The sequence below is a fragment of the Dendrobates tinctorius genome, unplaced genomic scaffold, assembly GCF_039654945.1.
Source record: "Dendrobates tinctorius isolate UK_male_01 unplaced genomic scaffold, ASM3965494v1 ptg000164l, whole genome shotgun sequence".
NCBI lineage: Eukaryota > Metazoa > Chordata > Amphibia > Anura > Dendrobatidae > Dendrobates > Dendrobates tinctorius.
The window spans coordinates 1,661,039-1,677,324 of NW_027361831.1; the positions used below are offsets into that span (position 1 = coordinate 1,661,039).

Here is a 16,286-nt window from a genome sequence, read left to right on the forward strand (position 1 = left end):
CAGTCACGGGCTTTTCTTTATGGGAGAAGCGTGATTTTTCTATCAATATATCCTGTAATTGGAGACGTAGAAGGTAAGGGAGAGGCGGGATGTTGGGAGCTGATCACACGTGTTCTGCAATACTATAGTAATGCAGTATATAATAATAATAATAAAAAATTTTATTTCTAGAGCACCGACATATTCCGCAGCACTTTACATTTCAGAGGGGACTTGTACAGACAATAGACATTACAGCATAACAATAATCACATAGATCATAACAGATACCAAGAGGAATGAGGGCCCTGCTCGCAAGCTTACAACCTATGAGGAAAAAAAGGGAGACACGAAAGGTGGGTGGTAACAGTTGCCCTGATTGTATGGACCAGCCATAATGTTAATTGTGTAACAGTACAGATACAGAGGGCTAATAGATGCATAAAGCATGTGGGAACATGATGTGGGGAATCTGGTTATGGTAAAAACTTTTGGCTGTGCCACACAGGGATAGATTAGGTTAATGTGTTGAGGCGGTAGGCCAGTCTGAATAAATGAGTTTTTAGGGCACACTTAAAATTGTGGGGATTGGGGACTAATCGTATTGACCAAGGAAGTGCATTCCAAAGAATTGGCGCAGCACGTGTATAGTCTTGGAGATGGGAGTGGGAGGTTCTGATTATTGTGGATGCTAACCTCAGGTCATCAGCAGAATGGAGGGCGCAGGTAGGGTGGAATACTGAAACAAGGGAGGAGATGTAGGGTGGTGCTGAGCCATGAAGAGCTTTGTGGGTGAGGGTAATAAGTTTGCACTGGATTCTGGAGTGGATGGGTAGCCAGAGTAAGGACTGACACAACAAGGTAGAGGCATTGGTGTAACGATTGGCGAGGAATATGATCCTGGCAGCAGCATTCAAGACAGATTGGAGAGGGGAGAGTTTGGTAAGAGGGAGACCGATTAGAAGAGAGCTACAATAGTCGAGACGAGAATGAATAAGAGAAACAGTAAGAGTTTTTGCGGAGTCAAAAGTAAGAAAAGGTCGAATTCTAGAAATATTTTTGAGGTGCAGATAACAAGAGCGAGCCAGTGATCGTATGTGGGGGACAAAGGAAAGCTCGGAGTCAAGTATGACCCCAAGACAGTGGGTATGTTCCTGGGGAGTAATAGTGGAACCACACACGGAAATGGCAATGTCGGGTATAGGTACATTAGTAGCGGGAGGAAACACAAGGAGTTCAGTCTTTGACAGGTTCAGTTTCAGATATGAGAGGAGGAGGAGCCAGCAAAAGATACAATAAAGGAGCGGTCAGAGAGATAGGAGGAGAACCAGGAGAGAACGGTGTCCTTGAGGCCAATGGAACGGAGCATAGTGAGGAGGAGCTGATGATCCACAGTGTCGAATGCTGCAGAGAGATCCAAGAGAATTAGCATGGAGTAATGACCTTTTGATTTAGCTGTTAGTAGATCATTAGAGACTTTAGTAAGGGCAGTTTCAGTAGAGTGTAAAGAGCGGAAACTGGACTGGAGAGGGTCGAGAAGAGAGTTATCAAAGAGATAGCGGATAAGACGGGAGTGGACCAGGCGTTCCAGGAGTTTAGAGATGAAGGGAAGATTAGAGACAGGTCTACATTTAGCGGCACAGTTTTGGTCGACGGATGGTTTTTTAAGTAGTGGATGTATGATGGCATGCTTAAATGAGGAGGGAAAGATACCACAAGAGAGAGAGAGAGGTTAAATATTTTAGTTAGGTGAGGGGTGACAGCAGGGGAAAGGGACTGAAGTAGATGTGACGGAAATTGGTCACTGGTGCAAGTGGTTGGGCGAGAAGATGCAAGGAGCCTGCTTACTACTTCTTCTGTGACTGGTTCAAAATCAGAGAGTGAGCTAGATGCGGTGGGGGAGGGAGGGAGGACAGTGCATGGTATGAGGTGATTGACCAGATCCGACAGGAAATTATTTCCCAATTTTTTCTTTGAAATACTTGGCCAGATCGTCAGCTTGAAGCTCCGTGGTTGGGGCCTGTACTCTTGGGTTGAGTAGAGAATGAAAAGTATCAAAGAGACGTTTCGGGTTATTGGACAGTGAGGTGATGATGGTGTTAAAATAGGTTTGTTTTGAGAGGTGAAGGGCAGTGTTGTATGTTCGAAGCATAAACTTATAATGGATGAAATCTTCAGGTAGGTTGGATTTTCTCCACAGACGTTCGGCGCACCTGGAGCACTGTTGCAGGAAACGTGATTGCAGGGTGTGCCAGGGTTGTCGCCGTCTGTGTTGTGGTGTTCTATGTATAAGAGGTGCAAATTCATCCAGGGCACTTTGAAGTGTTTCATTGTAATGCTTCAGTGCAGAATCAGGACATGAGAGGGGGGAGATAGGGGCCAATGAAGACTGCAAGTTCTTCATAAGTTTCTGGGTGTTAATGGCCTGTATGTTTCTATAAATATGGACAGTGGGGGTGACCTGAGGAGCCTGGCAGTTCTTGATAGAGAATGAAAGAAGGTTGTGGTCAGAGAGCGGGAGAGGGGAGTTTGCAAAATCATCCACTGCACAAAGCTGAGAGAAGACCAAGTCGAAGGAGTTTCCGTCTTCATGCGTTGGAGAATTAGTAAGCTGCAAAAGGCCAAACAATATAGTATAAGACCACAGGATCCAGTCCCTTAGGGCGGCCAAAAAATAAAGAACAAAGTTGAGGAAAAGAACAGACAAACATAAAAAGAAAAAAATCACTCCCCTTTCCAAAATAAAGAAAATGAAAAACAGATAAACATATTTTGTATGGTAAAGCGATCAACTTTTGGAGTTATAGTGGAATAATATAATATGTTATGTAACAACAGTAAAAAGCATATGGCCCAATGGCCTAATTTACAAATGTAATAACGGATAAAAACCTTGAACAAAACAGATAAAGTATGATACAAACAAAAGTGCTCCCACACACTGTATGATACCCCCATAGTGAATTCTTCCAGATGCACTGTATGATGACCCTACTGTACCCCCCTCCTTCATTTCCCCCAACAAAGAATAGTGAGCCCATCACAGTATGATTCACTAACTATAATTCCCACTCAGCCCTCCATACAGTATAGCGGGCACATAAAGTCCTCCATACAGTACAATAGTTCCACATTATCCTCCATACAGTACAGTGGGCCCCTCATAGTCCTGTATAAAGTGTAATTGCCCCCACATAGTCCTCCATACAGTACAATGGATCCACTTAGTCCTCCATACAGTACAATGGATCCACATAGTCCTCCATACAGTACAATGGGCCCCTCATAGTCCTGTATAAAGTGTAATTGGCCCCACAAAGTGCTCCATACAGTATCACAGGGCCCTGTATTGACTTCCATACAGTAATGGATTTATACTGTATAATGTGCCCACATAGTGCTGAATACTGTATAATGACCCATATAGTGCTCCATACTGCATAATGGCCCCACAGTGCTCAATACAGTATAATGGCCCCGCATAATGCTCTACACTGTATAATGGCCCTGCATGATGCTGCATACTGTATAATGGCCACATGTAGTACTCCACACTGTATAATGACCCAGCATAGTGCTCCATACTGTATAATGACCCCACATAGTGCTCCATACTGTATAATGACCCCATATAGTGCGCCATACGGTATAATGACCCCATATGATGTTCCATACTGTATAATGGTCATGTAGTGCTGCATACTGTATAATGACCCCACATAGTGTTCCATACTGTATAATGACGCCACATAGTGTTCCATACAGTATAATGGCCGCACATAGTAATCCATACTGTATAATGGTCACATGCAAAGCTCCATAATGTATAATGACCTCATATAAAAAAACTACTCACCTCTGCCCGCTACAATGCTGATCTGGTCTCTTCATATTTCACAGTCCAATCTGTGGACACGGGAGCCATCTCCCCAGCACTAGCACCACTGCCACTCTCCTCTGCCCACGCACCATCCCCCTTATTACTAGCACTGCCACACTCAGCCTCCTCATCACGCACACAGACTGATGGGAGGGTGTGTGGCCTGATGGGAGCGCACTCGTGCAGAGGAGAGTAGCCGCAGCACTAGTGATGAGGGAGATGGTGAGCGGGCTGAGGAGAGTGGTGGTGGCGCTAGTGCTGAGGAGATGGCATGCATGCACAATCTGTCATGCGTGCCATAGGTTCGCCACCGCTGCTATAGGCCATACTTTTTTGAGAAAATCAGGAAGAGAAACTATGTGATTTTACATATGAAAATCGCACATAAATCATGAGGTAATGACCACTGGAAGCAGCAAGCAAAGCTGAATCCTGACAGTATAGTGTGAGCGAACAGAATCCATTTTTTGTCCTATCACTTCTGTTTCATGGTGATCAAATAACACTGATAGGTGCGGAAGTTTTTCATTTCTATACATGCCCCTTAAGTTGTTATTGGCTCATGTTTCGGAGGGAACTTTTTCTTTTGTCTGTAACCCTATTTCAGTAGTAGTTTACATGGGACAATAAACCAGAAGTTCCAAGTACACCATGCAAAGCTACGCTCTATTGATTTCCCATGCACTCCTAAAACTACACTTATTAATTTGACGTTCTAAAGGCATAGAAAAGAGTGTTTCACTCACAGTAGCGTTCAATTGTAATGTCCCAAACACAATTGTATCGCATGAACCTGAATTCACAGTATGTCCTTCACAATGGAAAGTAGACACGGGGAGACGTTGTTACCAGCCATTTTCAGACTGAGGACCATACAGAAACCACAGTGAATATGGAAGGAACTGTGCACCATAAGGCACATGGAGAGGCAGAATTAGAATATATGCAGACTCTCTCATATCCATAGATTATACCACAGTCAAATTTTGTTGTAGAATTAAAAAAATGTGCTAATCGGCTTCCTTATCCTAACCTGGTAATTTTTCATGTAGCTGGGAACGATGTTGGAAAAGTTAAGAGTTTGGATTTGTTAGCTATTTTAAGATCTGACGTTACAGGTCTGAAACAATCCTTTCTGCAAACCAGCTTCATTTTTTCTGAAATCATTCCCAAATTATCTTTGGCTAGCAAAAATTTTTCATTTCTGGTTTCTGGAAAAAAAAAAAATTTTCATTTCGGGTTTCTGGAAAAAATATATGAGAGTGTCAATAGAGGTATGAGCAAATTCTTACCACTAATAGGTGGTTTCCCTTTTAGGCACGAAGATTTGGAAGGTTTTGTTCCCGGTTTATATAAAAACGATTTAGTTCATTTATCTGATATAGGTTTGGATATTATTAATTCAAATTTGCAGACAATGGTCGAGAAATGGCTGTGTTGTTTTGGGGGGGCCATGACTCTGAGTCCTGCCTTGTGGGTAAATCACCCAAGAGTTGGGTGGATAGGTTACGGTTTTGGAAGTCTGGTAAATAAGTTGGAAGTAATTTATTGAACTAATTTATTAATTAATGTAACCCAAAATAAATATCATGGCCATTTCTGCCATTAAAGAAAAAATTTGTTCTGTTTTATTGCATGAATGGGTTTTGTGCGGCCATGTTAGCCATTCATATGGGTTGCCCCCAGTCCCAGGGCTGTGGGGTACTCGGTATCGGGCCGGTATCAGGGGGATGTGTCACAGCAGCAGTGACCAGGTCCGTGGCCCTGGGCGCCCAATGTCAATGGTGGATGTTTATGTTACAGTTTATTGGAATAGCTCGTGACGCCACCTGCGGTGCTCGGCAAGTGTGATGTTAGGCCGACGCTGCGGGCAGATCCTCTGGGACTGATGGTATGCGCAGCTTAGATGGTAAAACTCCCCACAGGCGGAGCTGTAGTCCCAGGGCAGTGTAGATGAAGCAATGGCACAGTTGGTGTAGGTACCCAAGTGTAGCGGTGCTGGAATAACTGGAGGACACCAGAGTATGCGGTTCCAAAGCTTTACTCACTGTTTGCAGTTCACGCAACTGCCTGCCTCCGCACTGTGTTCTTCGGGTCAGGGCCCCAGCCAACTTCCAGGCAGGATAGGATTCTCCCCTCCACACTCTGCCAATATGTACCATGCTGAACGACTCCTTCAATGCACCTTTAGGTGCGAAGCACTCCAATACTTAGTTAACCTGGAATGCCTCTCTCTAGGTGTTCCTAGTCTCTACTTGTATGACAGACAACTGTAGCCTGCTTCGGGGACTCCTCTCTGCGTCCCGGCTCACTATCCAAGTGCTGTTGTGTCCCAAGTCTAAGATGGGAGTAAGGCGTTAGCGGCTCACTACTCCACCGGTGTCTGTTGCCGGACATAAAGATCCAATCAACCTCGGGGACCGGGCCCCGGCCTTTGCGCTCTGGACTGGAAGGGTTCTCTCTCTTTCTCAACTTGCTTCCCACCGTACTTCTATTCTCCTTCGTTCCGATCTGTTCTTTCTCTCTTATGGAATCTGTAGTCTCAAGTCTACGTCTCTTTCTCCTTCTCTTCCTTCCCGCGCCAGCTGGCCCAGTTCCCTGGGGCAGCTGCAGCACTCCTTCCTCCATCCCTTCTTCCAGGGATCCTCACTCCTCACTGAGTGACTGTCCTCTCCTATTCCGCCTGCCCTCTTCTGCAGACTGACCTCAAATCCTACACTTTCCCTCTCTTTTATATCTAACTCCACCCGCCTCCCCAGCACCTCTCGTGTTACGAAGCCAGGGACCACAAAAGGCACCCTATGACCTTTCCAGCATAAAGCATGGATGGGTCCCTGCTGAACTATCCTATGTGTGGGGTGCAGGTGTTGGAATGTGGAAGGAAGTTCCCACCCTACCTGGATGGTGGGGCACCACACCTTAGAGAAGGTGCAGTACCTCTGTGGTGACTGAAGCCTCAGGGGCACCACACATACATTCAATACAATAAACGGGGGGGGGGGGGGACTCATTGCAGCATAAACCCTGTCAAATTCCAATTTATTATTTTGTCTTGATGTTTGTTTGTGGGGAAATTGGGTGGATTGGTTACAGTTTTGGACGTCTGGTAAATAAGTTGGAATTTATTGAACTAATTTATTAATTAATGTAACCCAAAATAAATATCACGGCTATTTCTGCCATTAACGAAAAAATTTGTTATGTTTTTATTGTATGAATGGGTTTTGTGCGGCCATGTACCCCAACACTATCCAGTATATATACTGTCAGCTCATACTGTTCCCACACACTATGCTCCATCATACAGATCCCTCACACTGCTCCTCGATACACAGATTTACATTTTCTTTTAGGCATACAGAAAGAGAGATAAAGTCTCCTCCATTTTGTGTTGGAGACACTGACCATGGAATTTGGGCAGTGCAGAAACTTAGTAATGTAATAAAGCGATCATTTTGCTTTGAATAATTTTCATGCCATCTGGGATCGATCTGCACTGGAGACCAATTAGACAGATGGATCTCTGGTGGCTTCTCACTGCCCTGGAGTGACAAGTCTCTTTCTGCGTGCCGGCAGAGGTAAAGACCTGTCACCTAAGGCAGAAGCAGCGTTTCAGACTTAAACATATAAAACTGATATCATACATCCAGTGTCTGACATATGCTACCCTTAGATCAGGCAGCATGCGTCAGCTTTCTGGTTTCCTTTAAGTGGGGTTTTCTCATCACAATAATGCCAAACATCTGTATGGTAAATGCAGTTTAGGCACACAGGAGGGAGTGGGGGCATTTAGAAACACAAATTTCGGTGGACTTGTTATTGAAGGTGAAGGGTGTTAAAAAATATCTGTTTCTCAGAATTAATTTGTCATAGAAAATATTAAAAATCCTTGAGGACTTCATGCACCCCCCCCTTTTCTTTTATAAACCATTTGTCACGAGGAGCTGTGAGCTAGCAATCACACCTGTCTTTATGTAAAATGGCTGGGAAACAGAGGTGAACCCGACTAATTAAAATGCAAGGATTTCTCTTGATGTCTAAGGCTGGTTTCACATTAGCGCATTTTCAGCGTGCGCACGGCCGGGGGTAGCTCCGCCCCCGAGCCGGCTCTCTGCCCGGCGTGCCCGCCCCTTCCTTGTAGCGCCGCCTCCTAGCGGACAGCGGCGCCTGCGATCGGCGCACCCTATCTTTAGCATAGGGTGCGCCGATCGTGCGCAGGCCGTGCGCTAGTTGCGCTTTGACCTGCGCTGCGCACTTTTGACGGTGCGCCGTGCGCGCCAAAATCGAACTTTTCGGATTTTGGGGCGCACGGCGCACCGTCAAAATTGCGCAGCGCAGGTCAAAGCGCAACTAGCGCACGACCTGCGCACGATCTGCGCACCCTATGCTAAAGACGAGGAATGGTCCAGCAGCTTCTCGCGCGATCAGCGATGACCAGCGGGGGAGCCGGTCGGAGGTAAGTATCACATGCAGCGATATCGCTGTAACGTCACAAAATCGGTGACTTTACAGCGATATTGCTAGCGATATCGCAGTATGTAACGGGGGCTTAAGTGACTGAAGATGTGTATTGTCCCCACATAGAGACACAGGTAAAGATTAGAAGATGATCAAAGAACCTCTGACACCCAGCACAATTTATACAGCAGACAGTATATAAGGAGGAAGACTGGGCTGCGGGTACCTGTATTGAGCAGGATCCAGAATTGTCGAGGATGCATCCCATGTTGTCCGGAGGAAGGAATAGGGGTCCGGACAGACCTCATGACTCGGAAGGAGATGGTGTGGCAAAACAGCGCACGCAACGACGGGCAGTTTCCCGCCGTCAAGGAGAGGACAGGAGGCTGAGCAGCACGCTACGTACCCCGAGCGTCGGCGCTGTGACGGACAGCAGTTGACGGCACCCGGTACCATAGCGGGACAGTGAGCGTAAAGAGCGCCATGTGCCCAGTGACTGCGAGTACCACACACGTGCAAGGAAGCAAGAGCTGGGTAAAAGACGGTAGCTTGCGTCCCTCTCTGCCATCTGCTACACATCAGCCCACGCTTAACCCCGGGATTGCTGCGGCGTTTTTTGCTTTTGCTGCACAGGCTCATGGACTACGGGCTCAACGGGTAAAACCAGAGACCGCCCATTGCCACCAAAAGATGGATCATCATTCAAGAGACCCTATCTGTTGACACTCCCCCGGCTGTTGCCAGTACTGCATCCTCCAACGGATCATCTGCGGCTGAGGATATGAAATGTTGCTACATTGCCATTCTTTTTCTTCTTACTCCATTTACAATTTAACTATCTCCTGCGAAGAGTACCTTTATTGTTAATTAAAATTGTTAACCCTTGCTCTGTCTGCCTTGCGTCACTGCATCCCGCAACCTGCTCACAAGTATGTCTCCGGGAGAAAATAGAAATTTTGAATTTCTATCCATCCGATATTAATGAGATGTATATTGTTGGCAACGAGATAACTAGGCAATTATACACATTTTCTCATAATCATAACCCTCACCAAAAGTCCCCAAATCCATAGGGGCCATATAAGCACCAGCAGCTAGGCCATGATAACCCCAGGCAATTAGTCTGGAGTTATCGGAGAGTTGGTTCTGACTGTACCGGGGTGTGAACACATATTCCAATCGTTTAATTGTCCGGACGATGTGAAGCAGCAGAGAGCTGTTCGTTCCAAAGATCAAGCTGACTGGCTGCACAGAGTCTCCTTTTCCTAAGGATTCTCTATTTCGGCCAATGACAAACTTTTTACGGTGATTTTTGAGACATATTCCAGGAGTCATGGTGGTGTTGTGTGACCTGTCATGTGATTGTGATGTCACCACACACCTTGTACTCTGGGGAACTCCAGGACCTTTGGTGAGGGCCTGACTCCACAAAGAAGTCTCTAGCACAGAGGACCACATGAGAGACTGATTGTTGGGGAGGCCGAACCAATAGGCTGAAACTCATTCTTCTCAATATGAATAGTAATACATTACAGTATAGTAATATTAATTGTATCATTTATCATTGAGCAGAATTCACATCTCCCTATATACAGTATAAAGCCACACACAGCTTGTTATGTTCAGTGTGACCACAGCCACTCCTATATACAGCATGAGCCCACACAGCTACAACCCACCTATAAACAGTATGAGACCCAAACAACCCCATACATACAGTATGAGCCCCCACACAGTCCCTGTTATATACAATACGTGACCTCCTATAGCATCTCTATATACAGTACAAGACCTCCTATAGCATCTCTATATACAGTACAAGACCTCCTATAGCATCTCTATATACAGTACACGACCCCCTTTAGCATCTCTATATACAGTACACGACCCCCTTTAGCATCTCTATTTACAGTACGTGACCCCCTATAGCATCTCTATATACTGTACGTGACCCCCTATAGCATCTCTATATACAGTACGTGACCCCCTATAGCATCTCTATATACAGTACGTGACCCCCTATAGCATCTCTATATACAGTACGTGACCCCCTATAGCATCTCTATATACAGTACGTGACCCCCTATAGCATCTCTATATACAGTACGTGACCCCCTATAGCATCTCTATATACAGTACGTGACCCCCTATAGCATCTCTATATACAGTACGTGACCCCCTATAGCATCTCTATATACTGTACGTGACCCCCTATAGCATCTCTATATACTGTACGTGACCCCCTATAGCATCTCTATATACTGTACGTGACCCCCTATAGCATCTCTATATACTGTACGTGACCCCCTATAGCATCTCTATATACTGTACGTGACCCCCTATAGCATCTCTATATACTGTACGTGACCCCCTATAGCATCTCTATATACTGTACGTGACCCCCTATAGCATCTCTATATACTGTACGTGACCCCCTATAGCATCTCTATATACTGTACGTGACCCCCTATAGCATCTCTATATACTGTACGTGACCCCCTATAGCATCTCTATATACTGTACGTGACCCCCTATAGCATCTCTATATACTGTACGTGACCCCCTATAGCATCTCTATATACAGTACATGACCCCATATAGCATCTCTATATACAGTACATGACCCCATATAGCATCTCTATATACAGTACATGACCCCATATAGCATCTCTATATACAGTACATGACCCCATATAGCATCTCTATATACTGCTGCAGCCTTGCAGCGCTGGGGTCCTGGGTTCGAATCCCACCAAGGACAACATCTGCAAGGAGTTTGTATGTTCTCCCCGTGTTTGCGTGGGTTTCCTCCGGGCACTCCGGTTTCCTCCCACACTCCAAAGACATACTGATAGGGAATTTAGATTGTGCGCCCCATCGGGGACAGTGATGAAAATGTGTGCAAATTGTAAAGCGCTGCGGAATACGTTAGCGCTATATAAAAATAAAGATTATTATTATTATTATTACTGTACATGACCCCATATAGCATCTCTATATACAGTACACAACCTCCTATAGCATCTCTATATACAGTACATGACCTCATATAGCATCTCTATATACTGTACATGACCCCATATAGCATCTCTATATACAGTACATGACCCCATATTGCATCTCTATATACAGTACATGACCCCATATAGCATCTCTTTATACAGTACATGACCCCATATAGCATCTCTTTATACAGTACATGACCCCATATAGCATCTCTTTATACAGTACATGACCTCATATAGCATCTCTATATACAGTACATGACCTCATATAGCATCTCTATATACAGTACATGACCTCATATAGCATCTCTATATACAGTACATGACCTCATATAGCATCTCTATATACAGGCGCACATACTCGCCTCTCTCCTGTGCCCCCTATGCTCTGCTCTGGTCTCCGATGCTCTGAGTCTCCGCACAGCAGTTGTGATGTAGTGACATCATCGTGTCACCTGTCTCAGTCACACACGCTGATTGGTGGAAGAAGGAACCGGTGGCTCCATCCTCCACCAATGGATCTGCTGCTGTCTGCATCCTGAGGATGTAGATATCGGTGATATTGGGACACAGGTTGCGGGGGGCAAGGACATGGAGAGACCCACATGTTGTCAGCCCTTCGGCCGTCTCGGTCCGTGGGTCGCACTTTGCCAAGATCTGCTCTACAGAGAAACAAACACCAAAACTGCACAGTGGGAGAAGCTTTCATGAAATCACATCCACTTTCCATGGACAGATAAATGCAGCAGAATGTTTGTACAAAAAGCAGCAGAAAAAAGCAACATTTAGGCTATGTGCCCACGTAGCGTTTTAAAACGCACAATGAAAACCGAACTCCTTCCCAGAAATCGCGCGCTTTTTTCCGCGAGATTTCACCGCGATTTTCTCAAGCACTTTCCAAGCGATATGAAGCATCGCTTGGAAAGTGATTGACAGGTTGGTCACACTCGTCAAACATAGTGTTTGACAAGTATGAGCAGCTTTTTACTATTGAGGCCGCCTATGCAGCATCAATAGTAAAAGATAGAATGTTAAAAATGATAAAAAAAATTAAAAAAATCGGGGTATATTTACCTTCCGGCGTCCCGCGCTGCATTCCCGGGCCTCAGCATTCCCAGTGATGCCTTGCGAGACCTGTGATGACGTAGTCTCGCGTTGCTATAGCGATCTCGCAAGACCACTAGAGTCACGCGAGACTACGTCATCACTGGACCGTGCCGCAAGGCATTACTGGGATGGCAGCGCGGGACGTCGGAAGGTAAATATACCCCGATTTTTTTTATTTTTTATTCTTTTTTTCTTTATAGGGGTATGGTACCCAGGGCCTGGAGGACAGTCTCCTCTCCTCCACACCGTGGGTACCAACCGCACATGAGATGCTTAATTTCCCGCATGGTGGGCATAGCCACATGCGGGAAGTAAGCGATTCTCATGCATTCCTATGGGTGCGGAATCGCGGCAATTCTTTGCGATTCCGCACAAAAGAATGAGCATGCTGCGATGTTATCCGCGATGCGATTCCGCCGCGGAAAAAAGCGCAGCATTAGCACAGCATGTGCGGAATGCATGGGGGCGTTCTGTACACGATTTTTAAATGTTTTTGTGCCGAAAATCGCGGCAAAAACGCTTAAAAAATCGCATCGTGGGCACACAGCCTGAGGCTACATGTGAACACGGCCTAATTGTCTAAGCAAAGTGGATGTGATTCCATGAAAATTCCTGCAATGCTTCGTCTAGAGACGCCGCTGACCTGTGCAGTTCTGGGGCATTTTCTCTATAGATTTCTATGTGAAGACTGAAAAATAAAAACCACCGCTGTATTGTTAGTGCAGAAGCCAAGCTGTTCTGTGCTATTAAATACGCTGCTTCACATCTGCACCAACATTAGAGGAAAAGACACAAAAAGAGGAATTAACATTCCCCCAAAATTCAAGAATTAACGCAGCAACCAAGGAAAACAGCATTTACCTGCCGAGATCTCAGAACTAATGCATACGATGCAGCAAAGCCATATAATAAAGATGGCGGCAACACAGGAGCAAAATACTGAGGAGACAACCACTCCCAGCCTGCCGACTCATGGAGGGGGATTGCTTAGGAGTAACAACCTACCAATACCTCATATATATTATATTAAGGCTTTTGCACGATAATTTTATTCCGGGTGCAGCCGAGCCCATCAATGTTGGCCTTGTAAACTCGGGTGTCTGTCCTCATGGGGTGCACTTATATAGCGCTGGGCAGTCGCCTAATCTAATAATATGGGTGTCACTAATAGGCTGTAAGCCAGACACACTGCGCCACCTATGTGTGACCAGCGCCCTATACAAGCCTTTCTGGTGTGCAAGTTTAACCCCTTCATAACATGAAGTATCGTTACGTCATATGCTGCGTCCCTAACTTTGATGCGGGCTCCAGCAATGAGCCGACATCTTTCCATGCACAACAGCTGATTTCTACTCATATTATACTGTGTGGCGGTACTGTGGGAACATTATACTGTGTGTGGGGGATGGCAGTACTGTGGGAACATTATACTGTGTGTGGGGGCGATGGCGGTACTGTGGGAACATTATACTGTGTGTGGGGGCGATGGCGGTACTGTGGGAACATTATACTGTGTGTGGGGGATGGCGGTACTGTGGGAACATTATACTGTGTGGGGGGGATGGTGGTACTGTGGGAACATTATACTGCGTGGGGGGGGATGGCGGTACTGTGGGAACATTATACTGTGTGTGGGGGCGATGGCGGTACTGTGGGAACATTATACTGTGTGTGGGGGCGATGGCGGTACTGTGGGAACATTATACTGTGTGTGGGGGATGGCGGTACTGTGGAAACATTATACTGTGTGGGGGGGATGGTGGTACTGTGGGAACATTATACTGCGTGGGGGGGGATGGCGGTACTGTGGGAACATTATACTGTGTGTGGGGGCGATGGCAGTACTATGGGAACATTATACTGTGTGTGGGGGCGATGGCGGTACTGTGGGAACATTATACTGTGTGTGGGGGGATGGCGGTACTGTGGGAACGGTGATACAGTGGGAACATTATACTGTGTGTGGGTTGGTGGCAGTACTGTGGTAACATCTGTGTGCGGGGATCATGGCAGTACTGTGGGAACATTATACTGTGTGTGGGGGGATGGCGGCACTGTGGGAACATTATACTGTGTCCTGGGGCCAAGAAAGAGGCACTGTACAGTGAGATTTCCTTTCTTTCGGTCTTTCATAATTGGGTCACATGTATCTATCAGAGTAATAGGAATGTTATGATTCTTAGATGGTGTGAACACAAAAAGACCCTCAATATTCTCAGTACAGTAGGGGTTACTGCCCCCTGTGCCCAGTAATGGGGAATCTCCAGCACCTACCTCCACCTGCAGAGCCGCACACCACATATATGGCTGCTCTGTGCGCACAGGACCTGTGATTGTGTCATGTGATCGATACAAGAAAGCTCAGAGCCCGCTCCCCGTACTATGAGGCCTTATTCACACGTTGAATATTCGGCAAGTTTTTTACCTCAGTATTTGTGAGCCACAACCAGGAGTGGGGGATAAATACAGAAGAGGTGACGTGTTTCTATTACACATTTCCTCTGAATGTTCCACTCCTGATTTTGCCTTACAAATACTGAGGTAGAAAACTCCCCAAATACTCACTGTGTGCTTGTGGCCTTAGGCTGGTTTTACACTTGCCGTATTTTTGCGGGCCGTTTTTGCACTGCTTATGGATACAGCCGCAATGCATTTCAATGGTACTGCAAAAACGTTTGCTTGTTTTTGCAGTACATCGAATTTGAGGATCAATGTTTTTGCCCTGCTATTTGTTATAACAGGGAAAAACGGAGATCCGAGAAGGTTTTTTGAGGCCAGATTTTGCGGGAGACCACAAAAATTGCGGCAATACGGTACGCAAAAACGGGCCTCAAAAAACCCGGCATATGTAAAAGCAGCCTTAACTGTTCAGGCCAATATACAGCCATGTACACACGGTGCGTCAGCACACTGAGAATAATGAACACGACCGCCACTATTACTATACCCGTATAACACATGAGGGACTCTGTTAATATTTTTTTAACCAAAAAGCTATAACTCTGTCCGACCACCACAAGCTGTGCCCAACGTGGAAGGTCCCGGACCCCAGTGACTCACCTCTCTGTGCTTACCAAGGCCTCATATTGGCAGGAGAAGAGATAGGAGCCATGTCTGACTGTGATTAACACCAGTCTGGGGTAAGCTGGGTGGGTAAAGGTGCACAGCCCCGGGGGGCCACACCCACAGTGTATTAATACGAGGGATCCAGACAAGGACCCACAAACCTCTAGTGGTAAAGTGATATGTAGGTGTCCATACACACTGTGCTCATTAACAACTAGAAACACAGAAAAACACTAAAAAAAAGAAAACTTGTGGATGGAGAGTAGCCATTTGTTTATGAGGCGGATGGAGCCAAACAGTGTGTGCAAGGAGGACATGGAGGAAACATTCATGAACTGGGTGGAGCTGTGTGCGTACAAGATTGACAGGGTGAGATCTGCATGTGAACGAGATAGATAGGGAGGTGATGTGGACAGGGCGGAGCATTGTTCGTGTGATGTGGATGGGGAGGAGCCATGTGTGGACAGGGCGGAGCATTGTTCATGTGATGTGGAGAATGGGGAGGAGATGTGTGAACAGGGCGGAGCATTGTTAATGTGATGTGGATGTGTTGGAGACCTGTGGACAGGGTGGAGCATTGTTAGTGTGATGTGGATGGGGCAGGGCCATGTGTCAACAGGGTAGAGCAATTTTAGTATGATGTGGATGGGGTGGAGACGTGTGGACAGGGTGGAGCATTGTTAGTGTGATGTGGATGGGGCGGAGCCATGTGTTGGCAGGGTGGAGCATTGTTGGTGTGATGTGGATGGGGCAGAGCCATGTGAGGACAGGGTGGAGCATTGTTGGTGTGA

General features: G+C 46.1%; 1 protein-coding gene across 1 annotated transcript in view; it reads right to left on the reverse strand.

Annotated features, from left to right (window-relative positions):
* LOC141052906 (oocyte zinc finger protein XlCOF7.1-like) overlaps positions 1–15,960 on the reverse strand; it is a 160,646-nt gene extending 144,686 nt beyond the window's left edge. The window contains exon 1 of the mRNA XM_073550226.1: positions 15,490–15,960. The gene's annotated coding sequence lies outside the window, so the exon portion shown is untranslated. The remainder of the gene's footprint in view (positions 1–15,489) is intronic.
* Positions 15,961–16,286: the final 326 nt, after the last annotated feature.